Source organism: Gallus gallus, chromosome Z (assembly GCF_016699485.2).
Source record: "Gallus gallus isolate bGalGal1 chromosome Z, bGalGal1.mat.broiler.GRCg7b, whole genome shotgun sequence".
NCBI lineage: Eukaryota > Metazoa > Chordata > Aves > Galliformes > Phasianidae > Gallus > Gallus gallus.
The window spans coordinates 66,449,104-66,472,064 of NC_052572.1; the positions used below are offsets into that span (position 1 = coordinate 66,449,104).

At 42.6% G+C, this 22,961-nt stretch overlaps 1 protein-coding gene across 16 annotated transcripts in view; it reads left to right on the forward strand.

Annotated features, from left to right (window-relative positions):
• Positions 1–22,961, forward strand: part of PALM2AKAP2 (PALM2-AKAP2 fusion) — a 248,857-nt gene that overhangs the window by 174,801 nt on the left and 51,095 nt on the right. The gene's annotated exons all lie outside the window — the stretch shown is intronic.

A 22,961-nucleotide genomic window follows, 5' to 3' on the forward strand; every position in this document is an offset into this window, starting at 1 on the left:
ATATTCTAGTGTCACTTTAGGTTTAAGCCATGAATATGTTCAGGAATTGGGATGCTGAACTAGATATGCCTTGGAAGGTGAGAGTTGGCAGTCCATATTTTATTACTTTTTCCAAGTTTATGGGAGCTTTTCTAGAATGCTGACAGTTTCTGACTGCATGGAAAAGTGGAGTGAGAGGTCTGCAGCCCGCTGTTATCCACAGTGGCTTGATACCTAGACTTATTGCCAGCATTTGTTTATTTTCAATGGTATACTAAGGGACAGTAGCTCACATAGGTTTTGGAAGAGAGAGGCATAACGATTACTGTTTGAAAATAAGGACAGCTGGGCAAGCTCGCAGATGAGACTGTCGTAACGTGGAGTCTTCGGGATCTCTGTCTGATGTGAAGAGTACTTCATGTTTAGCCAAGAAAAGAATCGGAGATAACACCCTTTCCTAGTTGGATTTTTCTTACCGCTGCATTACAAGATCATTCTCCACGTAGCTAGTCCATGGTGGGGTAGTTTTTTTAATCCTCCTCTGTGTGCTCAGCTTCTTGAGGATACCTGTGGTGCCCTGGGAAACCGTGGAAGTCACCTAGACTGCGTGCAGGAAGTCTGGCATTGATGGTATGTACTGAAACCATATATGAGCATAGAAATGACAGATGGAGAAGGGATGGCTGAAGTGGTCAGAATGGGTGCTCCTGAGACTTCACTGGAACAGATGACCAACATTTGGAAGTGAAACTGGCTGACAAAACCTGGGCAGAACAGGGAGAGATGGAGCTGTGGTTATGGTATACAACAGTTTTAAATGGGATGTGGAAACATAAATGAGTGATGATTGAGCAGTTAATATCTGGGTGCAGCTTAGAGACTACAGCCAGTATCTCGTCTCTCCTGTGGTACAAATAGTGTCTTCGCACTCCCAACACACAGAGCAAAGGAAGAGATTACTCCTACAGTCCCCACCCCGGCTACATCCTCTCTCCTCCATGCCAGAAGTTAGGGGGGAGCTTGTTCAGCTTCATGGTAATGCAGTTGAGCATGGACAGCTGTCAGAGCTTTCATCTGCTTTAGTAATTTATTGCTTAATTAAGTTAATATCATGTTCTGCTCTGAAGATATGGATGTCAAGGCATTGCTTAATTAAGTTAATATCTTGTTCCGCACCATGGCTGTGGCTGTCACAGCAGCACAGCTGGAGGAATGATCAGGGCAGTGGCAGCTGAGGGGCTGAAGCCCCATCCAGACATGCCTATATCCATCCAAGGTTTCCCCCAGTCCAAAAAGAAGGCACTTCTCTCCCTGCCATAACATTGGGACTCTGTGAACCTACTCCCACATCCCTGACTGCCGCTGGACAGGGGTGGGGTGGCCCAAGCAGGAAGCCCGCATCCTCCCTGGGGATGGCCTGTACTCTCCATTTCTTCTAGGCCGTGGGAGGACTCATAGCTTTTGCAGGCCCAGGCAGCTCACACACATGCACACAGGTTTGCAGGCCTGATCCAACCATGGGACACTCTTTCAAAACTGGTAATTTTCAGTCTGTGCAGTGATCTGATTCTCCCAGTCCTTGACCCCAAATGTGCGGTCTAGCCAGCAGGCCCTGGCCATATATGCTTTGTAAGCCTGCAGTCTCCTTGGCTTGAAGGGAAGGCCTGGCAGTCAGCGCAGCCGGTGGTAATGTCACTGTCACTGGTGTCCAGGCCTCTGCCACCATTCACCTCGTCCTACTGCACACCCATGCACAGTTCAGAAGCCACAGTAGGGTCAAACCTATTCTCAACAGTAGGAAGTTGAGGGCAAACACATCCTGCTAAGTTATTGAATGGTTTGAAACAAACACTTCCCAAATGTGATTCCACATCTAAGAGGAGCGATTCTATTCTGCTTCTGGGTTGTTTTTTTTCTTTCTTTTTTTTTTTTTTTAAGGAAGTAAATATTTAAACAGTTTCTGCCTCAGAAGTAAGAATTTTATGTCCGTCATTAGCATGTTTGCAGTTTGGAGTGGATTGGACCTAAGACTAGGCAATGTTTTTTCCCTGGGGCTGAATTGAGTGGTCTCAGCACTGCTCACTGCTGCGCCACTTCAGTGGATTTCCTCAGACCTGAGGAAAATGCCACCAAGTCCTAAGTTTTAATTCATGCTACTAGAAGTGTACAGATTTAAGCTGCAATTGTTTCCTTTTGAAAATAGTTTTTTTTTTTTTTTTTCCCCATCTTCTATTTTTTTTTTAATTAATTTGATTCACTTGTGGCAGTGGAAGGTTTTAATGGGATTTCTTTTTAATTAAAGCGAGAGCATATGAATCCCAGAGGGCAGATCTTGCTTTTGTTGAAAACTGCCCTCATACAAATGGGATGTTGTTCCATTAACAGAGCTGCAAGAAAAAGATTTGAGGATTACCAACAAGGCACAATGATAGAGCAGTCCTGCTCTAAAAACGTCTGAGACCAGGGAGACATTTCTCCATCTGTATGTGCTTTTTGTGCAAGAAATAAAGGCTGCTATATATAGCCAGAACAGTAGATGCAGTGGTTGATGAGGGAAGAAAATAAAGTTAAAACTAATGATCTTTGCTATTAAGGAGAATATATTTTTCAGTCCTGAACTTAATGCAGGGATTTTGCAATCCTGAACCCTGTTTCTCCCTCCCTAGACTTAGGTATATGCTTGCCTGAGTGTGGGAATGGGAACTTCAGCATCGGGTGCTTAGAAACAGGTTTTAAAAGCAAAATGCTGTGTTTGCCATAGCTGCTCAAAATACTGCCTTAGAGAAGCAAACCCAAGCTGTGTGTCAGCTCCCTGCATTTGCTTCATGAGATCCCATGCCGTGGAACTGCACGATCAGATGCAAAGTTGATTGTTTTTGTTCTTTTCTCCCCCGAAAATATGATATTTTCACTTATTTCTGAAGGGCAAGATAGCACAAAACAGGCCAGAGGAACCTGTCCCCACCTTTCTCGCATATGAACTCACATGTGTGACCTGCTAAGCCTCCCCAAATACCTGCAGAAATGCTCATCCTGGTTATGTCAGTGCTAAACACCTTGTTAATGTCACTGTGACCAGAATGCCACCTGCTGCATTTCTCAGGCTGTTGTATTATTTTTGTGTGTCTTCGTGGTATGCATAACCCTTAAATCGTTTGGCTATGATTCCCAGAATAAGGCCTACTCTAAGCTCAAAAAATAATTTTTTTTTTTTTTTTTTTTGAGCTTAGAAAAGATTTGTTTGGTTAGATAAAAAACAACAACAACCAGCTTAGATATATGGGAAAATGCAAGATAAAACCTGTCAGAGGTAATTATACTATGTTTTTGTTAGGCTCAAAGAAATATGTTTTGTATTGTCCAAATACAAAACAGTTTGTCCTCTTCCTGCACAGTGTCCTCTCTTTTGTTTTTTTTCTTCTTTTTCTTTTTTTACATAAAAGCTAGTACTTAGAAAATGCATATTTTCTGGAACACTGTCGTTTTACTAGTTACGAATTAAATAAATCTGGAAATGCTTATCTTAAATGCCTGATTTCTGTGGGGCTCGGCCAAAAGTAATTCACAGTGTTTCGTAATCTGGCCTTCTTGCATAGTAGCACCCTATTCAAGGAATAATCTTTGTATTTAATAGTGAAATAGGTGAAAGTAAGTGACATCTGTCTGAAGCTCATAAATGTAAGTAGTTTTGGATAAGGAGAAAACAAGGTTAGAGATATTTCATTTTAATGTTTAGAAGCTGAAATCCATGTGAAGACAAAACTGACTTTGTACTTTCCACTTTCAGTTCAGTAGCAATAACGAAAATCTGTAAACCAGATGCCACTTGTGTTTTGGAGAATAGTTAGATTGTGTTTTCGAATCATTACTTTGAATATTCTATATACAGCAAGAAGCTTTAGTAATCTGATTTATGAATACCTCTCTTCACCACATTGTCAGTCAGTTCTTAGAAGAAGTTAACCTGTTCTTAGAAATCAAGAGATAGCAACTCTCTTGTTAGCATGTTTGCAAGACACTGTGTATTGTATGATGAAAATCCCATATGAGTTACTATGTTTCATCAGCCTGCCTGTCCTGTGGTTAATGGTTTGGTTGGAGTTTAGAGAAACATACAGAAAAGAAGCTGCGGCAGGAAGAGTTCTCATTTGGTCCATTTGGAATACTGCTATAATTATATATTGCTATAATTAATCCAGCATCGTCTGCTACAGAGTCTGGCCTGACCAAGAAAAGTTACTGACAGTGATGGCCAATCTTCTAATTGCAGGTAGACCACATGCAGGTCTCTCAGTGTTCCTGAGCATATGCAGAGAATGAGACAAAGCATGGTTGTTCCCACCTCACCACCAAACAGCCTCTAGGAGACTCCAGAAAAAGTGATGCGCAGGCTCTTCATGTCAGGTTTAGAACAGCTGAGGTTTGGCATCTGATACATCTCAGGTCTCTAAGAAAACTGAGGTATACATGTCCTGTAGCGTCTGTGAATCCTTCAATGCAGCGTGGAGAGCCTCTTGAGGGCATCATGACCATAAACCAGGAACTGTGAAAAATCCTGCAAAGCCAGTCTGGAATGAAAGAAAACCTAGTTATTTCCATGAAAAATTCTTGTATATCTTGTGGTTGCAAGAATCCCTCAAACAGGCCAAATCATGCTGATCCTGATACAAATGTACAGGAACCAAGGGCAACTTGACTGTAGGACAAATGTAAACATGCACTGGAGATGATGGTCAATGTGCTGATGGAACAGAATTTAGCAGCAGAAGGTTATCACTATGTTAGGCAATCAGACGCGCTTCCCAGATAATTCCTGCACATTATCTCTGTTTTATTCAGTCCCAGTGGAAAGCTTTGTTAAAATACAGTATTCTGCACCGTTTAGAGGCAGAAGTTGCTGTTGAAGTGCTTTCAGCATGAGTTTTGTCATGCATATTTTGTCTTCTTTGAAATAGGAGACTCAAGGCTATGGCAGAATGGGAGATCTCTGAATTTACCTAAAGACACAGCCAGGAGGACTTCCTGAAATATGTTTGAGAAGAAAAATAGGTCAAGACAGAATGTTTTGCCTTTGGGTTTTCCACTAATCATTTGGTTGGATATGTTTAATATTATTATACTGATTTTCTCCCATTGTATTACACTGCAGCTTCTGGTAATGTTCTGATCTTGCATACAGCATTCACAGTTCTTATTAGCATCTCTGAAAGCTGTGTTCTCAAAGCTAAGCCAGGCAAGTTTGGCCATACAAGCTTTGCCTTACAAGGACCTGACATGTAGACACTGTTGATTTCTGGGTGTTCTTGAAATAGCCTTAATTCACGTGAAGATTTTATATTAAAAGCAAATGTGTGTAGAAGATTTTATTTCTTAGGAACAAACAGGCTGTTTTTAAGTTGAGCTTTGTAATTTCTCTTTGAGGTGACCTTAAAGATAAAACCTCCCGCACTTTTGTACCAAGTAAGTTCGGACTCTTCATGTGGAACGTGTTTCCTTAGCTGCTCTCCATGTGCCCCCAGGATTTATGATCAGATTATTACACTAGATTTACACCTATGAATTGTAAAGTCCATTAAATTGTTCTGTGTATTGTTATTCTTACATTGCTCAAAATTGCTGCAATGTAAATATCTCCTGAGGCAGAACTTAATTGCCCATAGGGACGAGTTGCTTTATTTTGCTTTATTAAACTTTTTTTCTTTTTCACTCTTTTTCTTTTTTTTTTCTTTCTTTCTTTCCTTTCTTTTTTTTTTTTTTTTTTGTCTCAGAAAGATTTTATAAGTCTGTCAAAGCAAACTTGCATTTGGAATGTTAATGGATCTTTTGCCTTTGAGTTCTTTTCAACAAATATTACACCTGTTCTTTGCAGACCAAAAGCAGTGCTCCCAGTGCCTGCTTCTGGTGCAACAGAGCAGTTCTGAAAGTGCCCTTAAATCTCTTATAAATTCAGGGTTGACTGAATACTTTCAACAGTTAGAGCAGTTGCCGGTATGATCTACTTAACCTACAGCTGACCCTATCTACAAAAGATGGGGTTCATGGCAGGTCAAGCATGATGAACCGGGAGAAGCTTGATCATTGGTGATTCTCCAGGGGTGGAGGAAGAGGCATAGTCAAGTTTTCCTCCCCGCAGAGCTTATTTTGACCAGAATGGGGTATGATGCCTCCCTTGGAGACACCTGCAATGCTGTCCAACCCAGCATCTCACTTTCAAGGCATTAAATTGGTCTGGCAATTTGTGCCCTGACATCCATAGGGGTCACAGACCCAATCTTTGTCACACATCTGAAAGTACACCAGTGCTATAACAAAATGCAGGAATCCCATCTCTCAACTCAGCATGCACGTCTTCCACTTTGATCTTCTGAGATCGGTGACATGAGATGCTTATAGGGTCTTCTGCATGTCCAGATGTGTATCCAAAATGTGTCAGGGGCAAGAATACAGTGGCAAGAGGTGATGCAAAGTAACTGAGTGCTCTCAAAGTAACTGAGAGGTTCATATCCAGCCACATAACTGGAAATCTGTCCATCACATCTGCAAAATGTAGGCATCCTTTTTTCATGAACAAACATGCATCTGCTTAGCATGGCAGAGTTTGCACTGTGAAGTGTGATGCATGGTGTTCCAGTTTTGTGAGGATGGTTTAGGACTAACAGGGCCAAGCTGAAGCTCAAGGTTATATTTTAGTTATTTACATCGTGCGTAGGCACAGCGTAGCTGCTTTCCAGAGAGTGTATCAGAAAATGCCTGCTAATAGGATCTAGTGTTTTTTTGCCAGCAGTAAAAGCTCACACTGTACACTGAAATGTCTGTTCTCAATGAATGTGCTTCTCATTCTGCAAGATTTAAAAGGTAGCTTGCCCCTTGTAGGTAATGGGTTTGAATATACTTGTGCTAGAGGAAATATGTTGTTTATAAAAGCTGCTTACATACCAGCACTGAAGCATGGAAGTTTCAGAGGCTCCTTGAGTCAGTATGTCTCATTGAGTAGACCTTCAAAGCAAGGGAGATGTTTTGGGAATATGGATCATCCTTCTGTCTGGACGTTCTGAGACGCAAAGATTTAGATAATTCATGTTATCCACCCCATGCACTGGGATGTGGTTGTGGTACTTAAATCACTCACTTTTGCTTCCTTTGCAGTTCCAAATGGTGTTCGCTTTGAAGAAGAATCTCAGTTATCAAAGTTTATGGTCTAAGGCAGACGGAAACTGCAAAATGAGCAGGAGTATATGAAAATACTTGGGCAGGCACCAAAGATCAGCAGTGCACTCTAAAGACAGAGGATTTCTCTTATCTTTTTTGGACTTAAGTTTACTTTCTTCTCCCACGGCAGTGTTACTAAGATAGGGATTGGAAGGAAAGCAGAGAAAATGTAATGTTCTCTTAGATCTACACATTGCACTAGTATGATCCAAGAGAAGAAGAGAGAGAAAAATAACAGATGAGAAGTATTTTTTCCTAGCACAACTTGTGAGTTTCTGAAATGCATTGAACTTCGCAGTTTAGGCTTATTAATTTAAGTGATTCGAGACCCTAAACATGTCTGGGAAAATGTATAACTGTCTTTTTTTTTCCTACGTGATCTCTTCATTCTAGTCAGTACTATTCTGCATCTTCAAAACAATAATGTCCTCAAGAAGACCCACACTTTTCCTGGATTATTTTTTGCACAAAACATTGAGGAATGGGCTCAATGTACCCAAAACAACAGTTCAGGGTTTTTTTTGCACTTCCCTACGTGGGCAATCTTTTTATGCACAGTTTTAAGCAGGAACTTTGTCTCATAGATCACATCATTTTTCACCAATTTCTCTTTTTCATACCAATTATCCTTTGGATTCATGTTTGGTTTTCTACGACAGCATGTGCTTTTTCTCTAAAGACACATGAAATATATATATCCTTTTTGACTAATAAAACTTTTCATGTGCCTATTATAGCTTTGAGTGGGGGCTTAAGAAGTCATAGGGAGTGGTCAAGGTGAAGTGTAGTATGTGAACACTGGAGCAGTTGTTATTAAGAATGGCCTTTGGGTATTGAGATATGCTTACTTTGTAACTAACCTATTAAAATGTCTTAATATCAGTGTAAAAAATGTTCCTTCAGTTTCTTTTGACCTTGGAGGCAGTCACACAGGTCAGTCCTGTGAATTGAAGGAAAGCCCAGCAATTCTACACTTCGTACCCTCTGGGGAGAACTTGGTACACACGACTGTGTTTAGCATGAAAAGATGATGAAGAGGGCATTGACAAACCTAGGCAGCAAGCCACATGTGCTGTCATTTAACACAGGTGGCCATTTGTCCTGTGCTTTTGCAACCCAGATCGGTGTTGTCCAGGACCTGGCCTCTGAAGGGAGGCAGGCATGTGGAGGTACTGTTGCTGCTTGGACCCTCTTGTCACTTCTTTAACAGACCTTCAGGCATAACTTCTAGCATCACTTCAGGTGTTCATTTCATATGCAAAATCCTGAGGTGGATGCACTCTGAGAGTTCCCTAGGGGCTCTGCAGTTTGTGTTGCCTTCCAGTTTCTCCATCATGAGGTGGGGTATGGGTTTAGCAAAGATGCTTGACATTTCAACAGTTCCTCTGCTTTGTTCCCTCTGAAGTCAGTTAAGTTCTGCTCCTAGTTTCGATGAGATGAACTGTGATTATTAGATTAGGTGAAATTGAACGGGGTTGGTGGTTTTGGGAAGTGCTCCATTGTGCTCCTCAGATACACCAGGGAGCCTCTCACCCCTCTGGCAGAGAGATCTCTGTCTCAGCAGTGAGAATCACAGGGATTAACAGCACTTGTAGGGAGAGCACAAGAATGAGAAAAATGGGGATGGGCTGGCAGGTTCTCCAGGGCTTGGCTGACTATCCTGGGGCTCAGCATTTTGTGTTTCTGCCTCAGAGGGGTTTCTGTCAGACAGAGGCATGCAGCCATTCCTGCTGAAGCTCAGCCCAGAAGCTGGAGAAAATCTCTGTGCCTGTTCACAATTCAGCTTGCCTGCCGAGAGGGAAACAACACCTCCAGATGCTGCCTGTAAACAGGGGATAGAGTTCCGCTCTGTTGGCTGGGAACGTTTATTTGGTAATTGTCCTTAAAGTAAAAGAGAATAGCTTTCCCTTTGATTCAGCAAACAGACATGCTTGCTTTCAACATGGAGTAATAATAACCATCACGTAGTAGATGAAGTGCTGTCCAGGTCCTTCCTCCTGATAAGCCAATTCTAGAGAGGTAACAACGGCGTGGTAAGTGAAGTGTCAGGAAGAACTGGGGACTGACTCATAGAGATGGCACTGACATTCATTGCTGGTAGGTTGCAATGTTAAGCATCCTCTGCCCTGCCTAGACAGGTGGCTGAGCTACTTGTCAAGCATTTCACAAATCCCTGTTTTTCCTATCAGGAATGTCCCAAGGCCATCTTTAGCCACCCAGCAACTGTAAAAGAGGCTGCCATTATTTGTGTGCAGCTGATCAGCCATCTTGCTGAAGGTGTTAAGAGAAAACAGGGCCACAGTATCCCACCCCAGCTCTTCTAAGATAAGAATGAATGTGCACCCACCCTCTTAAAGGTTTAACACCTGCCTTTGTCTGTGGAGTGCCTGCACACTGTGTCAGCAACACATCCACTGGTTCCAGTGACATGGGCAATGTCCTCTGCCTTCAGCATGGCATCAGACCAGCCAAGCCTTACCTGAGCCCTTTCCAGCAGTCAGATATCCAGAGAGAGCCAGGATGCCCTAGACAGGTGGCCATGCCAAAGAGGTGCCATACTGAGCTGAGAGCAGTTCTCCTTAATGAGAGGAAAGGATGCCAAGCAGTTACAGCTTACAGTAATAAAATGTATCATCTAATTATACTAATAATACAGTCTGATTCTTCAGGAGGTGAAAGTCAAGAGTCTGTTAAAGATGAGAAGATATATCTTTTTTCCACTCTAACATTTATGACGGCCTGGCACAGTTGGCTATTCTTTATTAGTCTCCTTCAGAGTAAGCATTTGTGCTGATCTGTCCTCCATTTCTTTTCCTTCTTACCACAAACCAATGTCTCCTTGAGCAGTTATCAGGGAAAACCACACTGGGATTGGCAGAAAAAAAATTGTAAAACCCACAATTAGGCAAGGCTCTGCCAAGAAAAATAAAGTAGGGTATATTCCTCACTTTCTATTTGGTTTTATCGTGAATTGTGCAATGGCAAATGCTTCGTTCTCTACAGTTGGCTGGAGTACTTTAATATCTTAGAGAAAACTACATACAGTGGCAAAGCTTAATGTTATGAATGCTAATTAACCTCTGCTCCCTTTCTCCCTGCTTGAATACCTCTCTTTAACATTAGCCTTCACCTCTGAAGGGAAACCGCTGTGTCTTCTACCTTCTGGCTCTTCACACCCAGGATGCTTACTGCAGTCTCAGCTCCCTCTGTTTGCCTTTACCAGCCAATCAGAAGCTCCTGATGTTCATAACATTCAGATTTGTCACTGTATGTAGCTTTCAACAAGACACTGAAGAGCTCTAGCCAAGAGAAGCATGCAAAGGGAAGGTACCACCAGCATGTCCGCAGCATCCCAAATGCTTGAAATTGTTCTCTCACAGAGTAAGATGCAAAACTAATAGAAATTTCATAAGGAACCTTTCTTATAGCCTTCCTTTCCAGGATGATTTCTATAATGAATCTACTAGAAATAAAGAGATAAGCTTGTGACAGCCATGAGGAAGTGCATCAAGACAAGTAGCACCAGTGGCTTTCTTTTGTCTGCCTTAATTCCTAGGTCATTCTCACTAGCACCATTTGAAGGTAATTATTCCTTGACTATAGTAGAAAAGTTTGTTACCTACATAAAGAAGCCTTGCAGTGAACTTGACTATCCTTCCCCACACTTGATACAAAAGTCATAGGAATCAGTACACTATTGTAACTAAGCAAGAACTGTTTAAAGAGTACAGATGGAGAAGACAAACACAGAAACGGCTTTGGCATGCTGTGCCTACCTGAGGTCGATAGGCTACCTAAGTGAGGGTTGGGATAGTGTTCGTAAATTAGTGAAAAGAACACCACAATGACAACTTGGAAGTGGCTTCTTAGAGAGGTAAGATGGTACCAGCAGGAGCAGGGAGGTGATCATCCCTCTGAACTTGGCACTGGTGAGGTTGTATCTTGAGTACTGTGTTCAGTTTTGACTCACTCACTCCAAGAAAGACACTGAGGCCCTAGAGCATGTCCAGAGAAGGGCAACGAAGCTGTGAAGGGTTCTGGAGCACAAGTGTTACGAGGATCGGCTGAGGGAGCTGGGATTGTTCAGTCTGGGGAAGAAGAAGCTCGGGGAAAGTCTTGTTGCCCTCTACAACTCCCTGAAGGGAGGTTGTGGCAAAATAGGGGTTGGCCTCTTCTCCCAGCTACAGGATGAGAGGGAATGGCCTTAAATTGTGCCAGGGGATATTCAAGTTGGATATTAGGAAAAATGTTTTCTCCGAAGGAGTGGTCAGGCATTGAAACTGTTTGCCCAGGGAGGTGGTTGAGTCACCATCCCTGCAGGTGTTCAGGAAATGTGTTTTTGTGGCACTGAGGGACCTGGTTTAGTGGGCATGGTGGTGATGGATTGATGGTTGGACTTAATGATCTTAGTAGTCCTTTCCAACCTTTATGATTCTGTGATTCTCTGGTGATACTGTCTCAAAAAATATGGGTGGTTCCCTTAACGCTCACTGGCTGGTACTGGAAACTTGTGCTATACACTGCAGCTCTTTTCAGATCTTGGTGTGAGAGCTTTGCAGTAGATGTTGAGCCACACGTCTTCAATAAGCACATTAGAATAAACTTTGCAGCAATGGAAGTGTCTCTCAAGCTTGGTGGCTCCCAGTGGGTGGATTGTGAAGAACAGGAGAGAGCTATTTTGTAAGAGGAATTCCTAGGTGGAGTTACATGCTGAGAAACTTGTTCAAACTGCACCGTTTATCTTGTTTTGTTGGTATTTTTTTGGTGGTGTTCCTTAGAAACCAAATAACTGCTTCCTTTCTGGCTCAACAAGGCGCCCTGAAACAATACTAATCAAACAGCGTCAGGGCTTCCTTTCAAGGGTTGCTCTGGCTCTCTGAGAGGTAAGCTGCTGCTCTCGGCCCGAACCAGGGCTTCTTGTATCCCAGAGGTGCTTCTGATAGTCAGAGCCTGTTTCCATGCATCTCTTGCACTCTCACCTGTGCTTTGCTTTCTTTTGCAAATTGTACGAGCTTGGAAGAGTGGTTTTTGTGTTTTGCCTTCCTTGCCAATGACAATGGTAATAGGAGAACACAAGGTGCAAGGGTATCTCTCCATATGCAGCACTGCTCAGTTCTGGGAAGTTAGGATTCTGTTTGAATGTTGGTGGTTATCCATGAAAGAGAGAAAAGATCAGTTTCCCTGTAAAAAACTGCTCCAAAAGTAATACCTCCTATTTTATTACATTGACCCACAGCATTAGAAGAGGATGTTGGTGGTGTGGAAGTGGAGATTGAACCTTCCCATCATTATTCCAAATGGCACCAGAGGGGGAGTCTGACAGAATGGCATCTGACATGGATGTGTGGATGAAGCAAAGGGATGTCACTGAATTCCTCTCTGTGGAAAAAATGGCACCCACTGACATTCATAGACACTTGTGAACATCAGTGGATGCCAACTGGTGGATGTGAGCACAGTGAGGCGATGGGTGGTGCATTACAGCAGTGGCAGCAGTGGCAGTGAATCACATCCACTGGTATATAAGTGTAGCATGCAGGCTCTTGTTTGTCACTAGAGCAAATGCAGAGCTAATGGTGATGGCAATGTTGAAAATGGTATTTGGTAGCAGAGAATTTGCTCTATCAAGTACTGTTATTGTGCTCTTTGTATCTGTTGTCATATACATCGAGATGAACAGGAGGCACTAGTTTTGGAGCAACCTTGCTCCAGACGTTGCTCAAATCTAGCAATCCTATTTACTGTTGTGTTATGCTCATCACTGCAAATGGGAGCTGCAAGCCCTGATGAAAAGGGTTCTACCTCAGCCACAAATGGCTTCATGCACATAAGCAACCTCTTGAACTGAATCTGGTGTTTAATTTATCAACATCTTTTATCACATGCAATCCAATGACAGTCCTCCATGGAAGAAACAGCTGATCCCAGCACTCTAAGCCAAAGAAGTGTCTGTGGTTGTGTGATGTTCAGCCATCCCAATATCCACACAGCAAACTATGAAGAGGTCAGAGAGGCTGGTGCAGTAAGCATATGGCTACCAATTAAATACCAGCAGCAGATATGTTGTCAAAATGTATTGTAGTGACACAGTGCACAGAAAAAAAGCCTCCTCTGGGCTTCCAGGCAGAAAGTGCTCCAGCCTGGAGCACTTTTGAAAAATATTTCGTATTCTAAGTGAGAATCTTGTTCAACAGCAGCCTCTGTCTGTCCCAGCAGACAATGTGAAGTTTTGTGCAAGAAACATGAGAAGTTGCTATTAAAATGTTAGCAGAGGCAGCAGGATTGTTTGTGATTGCAGACGAATGCAGAATGTCTGGATATTGCTGTGTGTGTGCAAAGGTTACTTCCCATGATTGTGCCCTGCAGGGGCTGACATCTGGACCAAGAGAAAGCTCTGCCTGGCCCAGCCTCCATCTGCTCTGGGCTACTCGTTAAGCACAGTTAATGCCACCTGGAAAAAGCTCCAGTTGTTGTGAAGAAAGCACAGGTCAGCTGGAAACATGGAGCAGATGAAGCTGTCTTGGTGTGGAGCACAGGCGGCTGCCTCACACCTTGTGCCAGACAGTGGGCCAGGAGGAGTGCACATGAGGGCATGCGGTGATCTCCTTTGTTTCAGTAATTTTCACAGAGGCTCTAGGGGCAGGGCAGTAACTTTTCATAGCTCCCATATAAATGTTGCTTCATTATAACTAATTAACGAGCAGAAAATGAGCGGATTTGTACAAATCCTGTTGGAGATTTTCTCCCTGTTTTTAAAGGGATTGGGCTAAAAGGCATAGGAAAAAAAGTCATTATAATGGAGGATTAAAGGAAGAAAGTGGGCCCTAAGGCAACTGAGTGCTTTGCACACAATGGGAGACTGTTGTTTCTGCTGAGATTTAAAATAGGATGAAACTTTGTGTATTGGTAGGAAATGAAAAAATGGCAGCAGGGACTAGAGCAATGCTGAACATCCATCAAAACTCTACATAAATTGCACACAGAGGTGGAAAAACATTTGACCAGAGCTGAACGAGTGGAGTATTTACTAACTGAATTGACTAGGATGAATTTAGTCAGACATGGCTGGATTTTTACTGGAGTTCATCCGGAAGAATTTTTTTTGCTTATTCCACCTCTCTGAAAATCAAGAACACTGAGCTGTTGTTTCATGTCTTCTTGCTGAGACGTGCATTTTCTGCTTTTATCCTTGTTATTAAGGTTGTCATCAGGAATCATTAAGGTTGGAACTAATATCATGGAGTCCAACCATGAACCCATCACAACCGTGCCTACCAACGATGTCCCTCACTCCCACATCCACACATTTCTTGAGCATCTCCAGGGACAGTGACTTCACCACCTCCATGGATAGCTCATTCCAGTACATTGCCACTCTTTCTGAGAATAATTTTTTTATAATATCCAACCTGACACTCTCGTGGTGCAACTTTTCCATTGGTGAATTCAAGGATCCTTATTTCTCATCCATGAGTGGTTCAGAAGTGATCACTATCAAAGAACATGGTGCCTGCAAATGTATTTTGCAGACAGAGCTTGTTGCCCAAAGATTGAGCAGGACAGTGGCCTTGGATATAACAGTTCACTGCAGAAAGGATAGACTAGAAAAGAAAAAGAAAAGACGAAAATGCGATTGCAAGAAGCTATGAAGGAGTTAGGAAGGAAGGGGTTAACAAGCTGCAAGTTTTAATATTTGGGGCTAAATGGAGCTGGTCTCAGCCATCTTGGCTTACCCAAGCTGTGTTTAGGGACAGTTCACTTTGAATTTTTTGTGTAGTGGTACAAAATCGACCATCTCTGAAGAAAAGTAAATGAGTCCTGGGTTAATGGTTTACAGTGCCAGGTTCATCTCCAAGGGAGTGTGTGATTCCATCCCTTATCTAGCACAAGTATGTATGGTATCAATCCTAGACTATCATAGAAGTCATAATACTGCCATACTAACTACATGGTTAAGAGAAGTGTCCTCCATCAGATGAGCAGCGCTGGTAAAGAAGAGAAATCTCCCCCTATTTTTTGTAAACTTGCAAAAAACTTACTTCTGTATTTCTTTACTTTCTTCCTCTTTGTGTAAAGATTAGTACTTTCTCCTCTTAACTCTGGTGTTCTTTGGGCTTCCCTTTTGAGGTGTGCAGATAAATGTTTAGCAGAGCTGTGCTTCCAGAGGGTGCATCCAAGATTATATCTTTATTCCACTGTGTAGCTCAAATTTTCCTCCTGACTTTAAAAAGAAAGACAGAAAGACAGAAAGACAGAAAGACAGAAAGAAAGAGAGAAAGAAAGAGAGAAAGAGAGGAAAGAAAGAGAGAGAGAAAGAGAGGAAGGAAGGAAGGAAGGAAGGAAGGAAGGAAGGAAGGAAGGAAGGAAGGAAGGAAGGAAGGAAGGAAGGAAGGAAGGAAGGAAGGAAGGAAGGAAGGAAGGAAAGAAAGAAAGAAAGAAAGAAAGAAAGAAAGAAAGAAAGAAAGAAAGAAAGAAAGAAAGAAAGAAAGAAAGAAAGAAAGAAAGAAAGAAAGAAAGAAAGAAAGCGAAGAAAGAGAAAGGAAGAAAGAAAGAAAGCGAAGAAAGAAAGAAAGTGAAGAAAGACTGACTTTAAAGCCATCATTTTGCTCTGCTGGCAGAGATGTGTTCCTTTCCCCTCTCCATCATGGCTTTCTGCCAGCTGGCTTTAATTTACTCTGTGTGAATTATTTTAAAGCCTCAATGACCAGGCTGTTTGTCCTGACAGTGTCCCCTGCCTTCACATGGTTGATGCTGTTTGGGGTTTCCTGACAGGGACTGAACTTTCTCCTCCCTCCTTCCCTTCATGGGCAGCTTGATCTCTTCTAGTGGAAAAGTCAGTGCACATGAGCTCAGATGTGGGTTATCATCAAACTGAGCCCAGTGCGAAGGAAGAAAGGGTTTTCTCCCGAAGTTGTTGAAGTTGTGGATAGAGTGCTGTGTGGGCAACCTCTGCTTTGTTGTTCCCTTCTGATGCCATTTCATGCAAAGGAAATGAGCTGCAAGTGTTTAGCTTGGCACTGTAACTTAGGTAATTGTATCCAGGGCATAGAGTAGCCTGGGCTGGTTCTTAATCATTCACTCATTAGCGCAGTGTCGTTTTTGCTTGGAAGACAAATAGAGGGTAAGAAACTGTGTCAGCCCATCGAGAGGTGGCTGGGGGAGGACGACATACTTTCTTGGTGCACTGTCTGACTGCCTTTCAAGCACAGCTGTTGCTGCTGCTGACCATTTTGGAGAAAATAGCTATGTTTGAAGTGCCCATCTGCTTGCAGCTGTTGTCAGCTCGTTGGCGTGACCCTGTCAGAGCAGCACAACTGTAAGCGTGCCCTGTGGCCTCGTGCTCCTCCTGCCTGCTTGCTTTCTGCCATGCAAAGAGCAGTTCTTGATACTTCAGCTATGGACAGTCGTCATCAAAACACTTCTGAAGGGGATGGAGAAATCGGAATGTTGTGATAGATGCCACTGCTGAGAATGTGCCTGCAGTATCATGTGCATTTCTGTCAGTTGTGCTCCAAAAGTATGACTTGATGCTGTAGTTGATGCTGAGAGCTTGCATGGACTACAGGGAAATGGAAAGCCTGGCATGCAGTTTGAGATTGAAGGAACTTTACTTGTTTAGTCTAGGGAAATGCAGACTGGGGTACATCAGAGATTTATGTCTGCCTCAAGGAAGGAAGCACCGAGAAGAACAGTAGGTTGCTAAAGCAAATGCTCAGGGCTGGCAAAAGAGCAAAGAGGGATAAGCCTTCAGTGAATGTAGACTGGAAACTGGAAGCCAGTCCTTGAGGACCAGAGGAGCACTTCCATGGCAACTGTGGGACAAATATTCATAGCTGTTTTTAAGACTGAGCTTGGCTAAGTTTATGAAGAGGATTAGCTGACATGCTTTCCTGCTGAAACAGGTGATGGGACTGAAGGAGACGGGAGATCTTGTTTCCTTCTTGTGTCAGTGTAAACACTGCATGCATTTATTAAGGTTCCTTCGGCAGGTTTACTGTGAGCCTCAGGCAGTGCAAATGACAAGGACATTCATGGATTTGAGTTATACGGACACACTGTATTGGCCATGAGCTGAACGAGTTTCACAGGTGTAGGAGGGATGTCTGGATTAGTAGCTAGTCATCCAAAATAAATGTCACACTTAGGAAAAGGCAGGGTGATCCCTATGTTCATTTGGAAGCTGAATCCAGCTCAACATCTGCCACTTCTTTTTTGCCCTTTTCTGAGATTGCTTTTCAGCCACATCACCAGACAGACAGCCAAAACCAGCATGGCCAGAGTGGAGCTGAGCACGGCCACGGTGTCTCTGTTAGAATTGCTGCTGGGTTGATGCAAGGGCTGTGTTCTGTGGAGATGCCACGTGTGATCCTGAGACTCGGATTTTATAAGCACTGATGACATTTCCTGCCTATCTTTCAAACCAAAAGAGCTTGCACTTTCATGACCATTGCATTGCATGGGCAGCTCAGGGATGACTGACGTGTTGCTTAGGGAGAGGTACTCAAGGAAAGCTGAGAACAACAATTTTTAAGCAATCATTCAGTGTCTTCCAGGACAGCCAAGCTTGACCTGGATCATGTACTAAAAATCCTGGTTACAGTCAAGAATTTAAGGGAGTATCTGTGTCCTCTTCTATTAATTGTTTCAGAATTTTTATCATCTTTCTCACTTGTAAAAGTGTTTGACTTTTGGTCCTTTGGAGGTTAAAAGGTAAGTAAGCAGCAGTTAGATCTGATGTGAAAAGAATATGAGTAAGAATTCAGGATTTCCTGCCTACAGAGCCATGTGACTACCAGTGAATGAGCCCAGTCAAAAGCACAGTAAAGTTAGATGCCCTTTTAATTCAGTGTGATGTGAGCCATGTCTCAAAACCACAGGTTGCTAAGATCCCAAGGCTAGGCTGCCTTACAAGATCTCTTCTGCTGGCAAGATTTGTTTGGCAATATGTTGAGCTCTCACAGGCCTTCACCTTCACAAGTCATTCTCTGTGTGGTGTGAAAATAACGCATGCTGCTCTATCATCACCAGGGCTCAGAATCATGTGTTCAAGGGAGGTGTGCATCCAGTGTCTAGTAAGATCTTGTTCTTTGTGATCTCATGCATTCCTTCTGAGAAATACGGTCTAAAGAGCTGCTCCCGTGCAGCTGTTGTACAGGGAATTTGGGCAGTCTTCTTTCTTTCTGCCCTTCTTCTTTACTGGTCTTCCTTTCAAACAGAGAGTAGAAAGTAGTATTCCTCAGGTTTCTGCTGTTTATTTGAATTCATTTGCATTTTTTTTTATAAGATCAACTGAAAAAATGAGAAAAAAGAGCAAAGTTTTGGTTTTGGCACCTAATCATCTGCTCTCACCACAGAATCACAGAATCACGGGGTTTGGAAGGGACCTCAAGAGATCGAGTCCAACCGCCCTGCTAATGCAGGTATCCTACAATAGGTTGCACAGTTGGATGTTCAGCCTGGTCTTGAATATCTCCATAGGAGGAGACTCCACTCCTTAGTCCTTAGTCCAGAACTTCCAATGTACAAGTTTTAGGCCATTGCTTCTTGTCCTATTGCTGCGCACCACTGAGAAGAGCCTGGCATCATCCATTTGCCTCTCACCTCCCTTTAGATATTTCAACAGTAGTCAGTTCCCCCCTCAGTCTTCTTTTCCCCAGGCTGAACAGACCCAGGTTATTCTGTCTTTCCTCATACAGGAGATGTTTCAGGCCTTTTATTGTCTTCGTGGCGCCCCACCCGACTCCTTTTAGGAGATCCCTGTCTTTTTTGAACTGGGGAGCCCAGAACTGCACACAGTAGTCTAAATGCAGCCTCACCAGGGCAAAGTAGAAGAGGAGGCTCTCTTCCCTTGACCTGCTGGCCACTCTGTTTAATCCCTTGGGATTAAACTTGTTGTCCAGGGCCCCCAGGTCCTTATTCACAGAACTCATCTTCAGCTGGTCATTTCCTAACCTCATGTGTGAGAACTTTACTTTCTTCCACAAAGCCACGGCATGCTCTTCATATTCACCTTGGATAAAACATAGCTGTTTTTTTCTAAACATTTTTATTTGTGTGTAGAGATATACTTAGCATTTTAGGGCATGTGCTGTCATTGTGTATTTTTGGTGTACTATCTGAGGTCCTGCACAGATTGCTTACTGCTAGAGATAACTTAGAATCTGCTCTTTTGTGTCGCAAGTAAAATAGAGTAATAAAAAGAAGAGAACATATAAGATGCACAAAGTGGCAAATTTAAATCAGGAGATTTAGAGATTAGCCTCTTCAAAGTTTCTAGCTCACTCCTTTCCCATTATGAGGTAGGAATGGAAAAACAGGTCTGTCTTCCTGCAGGGGGACGCTTGCCATAGAGAGGGAGGAGGGTACAGCTGAACCATAGAAGTAATGATAAAGAACAACAGGTACAAGAAATACCCGTCAATCTTTTCATGGAGAGCTCAGCAAGCTGAATTCTTGGGCTTTGTTATCCAGTTCCATAGGCTAGCTCTTGTGATCACAACATTGCGCACAAGAAGTTCAGTAATTACAGATTGAGACTAGGAAAATTAAGCTTACAAGTGCGTCTTCAGACACCTCTGCCCAAATTTTAGACCATCAAACCATGTATTTAGCTGTTGCCAAACCTTCCAATTACTTAAAGCCTTTAAGTGTTCATTTCCAAGACTGAATCTCTGGCTCCTGAGTAGCAGTGTCCTGTGCCAGCCAGGCTACAGGTACAAACCAAGTTTCCAACTTTTTGTTACTTTTTATTAGGGAAAAACAGAGCACAGTCATGCATTCTTTCTCCCCCAGATTTGTTTGCACTTTGCATACAAAAAAACAGGACTTTCATGAAATACTGTTACCTTAGTGTCACTTGCAGAATTTACATCAGCAAGTACCTTCATAAGCATACTTCCTCTGCAAAACTTGCAAAATAAGCTAAAAACACCTTTCTGATAAAAAGCACAGTGAGATTAAGTGATTTCCCCAGGACATCATGGCCTGGGATTGGATTTGACCTCATAAATTCTAGCCTGAAGTTTTAGCCACATGCATTCTTCAGCAGGAGGTTCCATCTCTCTGACATCATGTCTCATCTTCATTACTCTTGGACACTTGGAAGGCAAACAACATTTATGGCTTGATCAGCTTGAGTAAATTCTTAACTGTATCCAAAGGCTTTGTCTTTACTGGGAAATAAAAGGAGGTGTAGGAAGGCAGTGCTGGTAAATCCTGAGCTGTTGGAGTCTCACAGGAAATTGAATGACCCTTGCTTGAGAAATGCAAACCACAAAATGTGGGTGTGATGTTTATTGGTTATGTGCCTCGCATTCTCCTGTGGGGACCGACTGCATTTGACATTGCTACTGTACATTCTGCCTACATTTTCCAAGAAGATTTCAACTCTAGTTTTCCTGAGAACGTCCCGTTGGAGAGAAATGCTGTGAGTGCTCACATTTCGACTGATGTCTGACACCAGGAAAGCTCCCTCCTGGCATTAATTGTTGTCTGGTAAGAGGGAAGAGGGAAGGACTTTCCAACAGAGTGGACATCCATTGGCATGTACCATCTGTGTACATAGACCCTCACTCAGATGCTACATCCATATCTTCTCATGGTTTCCATTTGGTATCTGCTGTTTTTCCAGAAGACAAATTAACAATTATATTACGGAGTATGGGAGTGGGATATTAATTTCCTGACAGCAGAATCTCCACCATCTCTCATTTAAAACCAGTAATAGGGTTTCCGTAGCCCTGTCTTTCTGTTAATAAGAGAGGGAGGGAAGCCAGTAATGCCAGGGGGGAAAGAGGGTGAAATTTCGGGAAAAGAAGCACATTGTATTCATACAGGTGAGGATCAAGTGGTTTGGGTACGAATATTTCATAATGCCGAAGATGTAAAAACAGCTTTACTCTGTTGTTTACAACTTATTAATTGTCCTAAATAACTATCCTAAAGGATGAAATGCCATAGTATGCTTTCTTGGCTAGCAGTTTTCAAGCTATTCAAGAGAACTCGGTTTGTCCGCTAAGAAAAGCAAAGATCAAAGACCTTCTCATGAAGAAGCTCGCTTAATAGGCTATATTGGACCAAAAAAAATTAACCTTAGGATATTTTTGGGGATAACTTAGGTTTGGGACATTGTAGCAGGCATACTTCACTGTTGACTCTGCAAAACAGTACTTAATTCTTCACCTGCTCTGTTCTTCATTTATATTCTCATTTGCCTTCAGAATTAAATTCTGTGATAAAAATATGTTACAAGTGTAATGACCAAATCATTTAATAAAAAATGGAAGATATTAAGAGGATAAAAGGTGAAGGTGCACGTGAGCAGAGTTGTTTCCATTCCAGCTGATATCTGCTTATCCGGCCAATGGAATGTTGAAGGGATGTGTGGAACGGCTGTTTCTCACCAAAACTTGCATTTCTACCCTTGGCCACACTCCCAGCCTGCAAAGAAGCGCATGTCACTTTAGCACAAGGCAGTTCATCTTTCCTGCCTTTGTAACCTAAGTCCTCCAGTAATCCATGCTAGCGTCATGTCCGGATTCTTACTCAGGGACAGGATTTGTCATCTGCTCCAGTTCTGATTGTTCTAAAAACATTTTAATCGCTGAAATATTAGCTGTGGTACCTGGGTTGTTCTGGCTTAAATCACTTCCAGCTACTGAAGAAATAACTGTAATCATTTGAAGCTTTCAGAAAGGAGTTTGGAGACGTCAAAGCATGAATACCGAGCTTCTCATGCTCCTGAAGTGAAGGCCTATCGGCATTATTAAAGTTACTGTTAATCACTGTCTGTAATGTATGGTTTTGATCCTCTGAAACAGGCCTGCGCTTTCACATATTTGCAGGCAGCCCCTCTTCTTTGTCAGTTGTGTCTCCGCAACAGACATGGATGTTGTAACAGACATGTCAGCTGAGTCGGTGTTCACTTGATGCGTTGGTTGCTGGCCAAGCCATGGTGACGCCTGCACTTGTCTGGGCTTTTCTGGTGATTGACTGCCACTGCACCATGAAGGACAGCATGTTTATGAGGAGAGTGATTTTCTCAGAGAACTCTTTTTAACAAAACCATCCAAAGTGTGAACATTTCTGCTGGTACTGCCCAGGCTTCTGAGGCTCACCTGCAGAAGTGCTTTGCTGTTTTGGCACACTGAGTTCATAAGGATGAGTCTCGCACTGTTCTTCTGCCTCCTTGTATCTTATCTGGGTGGGACTGTGGCAGGAGATAAAATAGTGGAGATCTCTAAGTCAGATTAGAGTCAGTATAAACCTACAATTACTTCTTCCTCTGCTGAAGAAAAAGAAAAGCCAAGATAAGCCAGTGGCTTGATCTGTGTGGCTGGATTTGCATGTGTGCAGCGTCCCACAGGTTTCTAAGGCATTATCAGGATATGGAAGTGCTATTTCAGTTCATCAGTAAAATCTCATAAATGCTGCAAATAACAAAGCTTTCATCTTTTATGTTGTTCAGACTTAGGGAGTCTGGGCCTTGGTCTGCAAAATTAATGATTCTTTTAAAGGGAAAGCTTATTACAAGCGAGATGACAGCATATGACATTTCCTGTGTTTCAAAGAGCTCATTTCATGGATTTTGGAGAAAACCTTTCAGTGTCATTTAGGCTGGTAGTTTTTTGGTTGGTTTGGGTATTTTGTGTTGGTTTTTTTTGTTGTTTGTTTGGGTTTGTTTTGGGTTTTTTTGTTTTGTTGTTGTATTTCTTTACTGCAGTGGCTTTATCATAGGAGCATTTATGGCAGCATGTGTGTGAAACTCTTCAGCA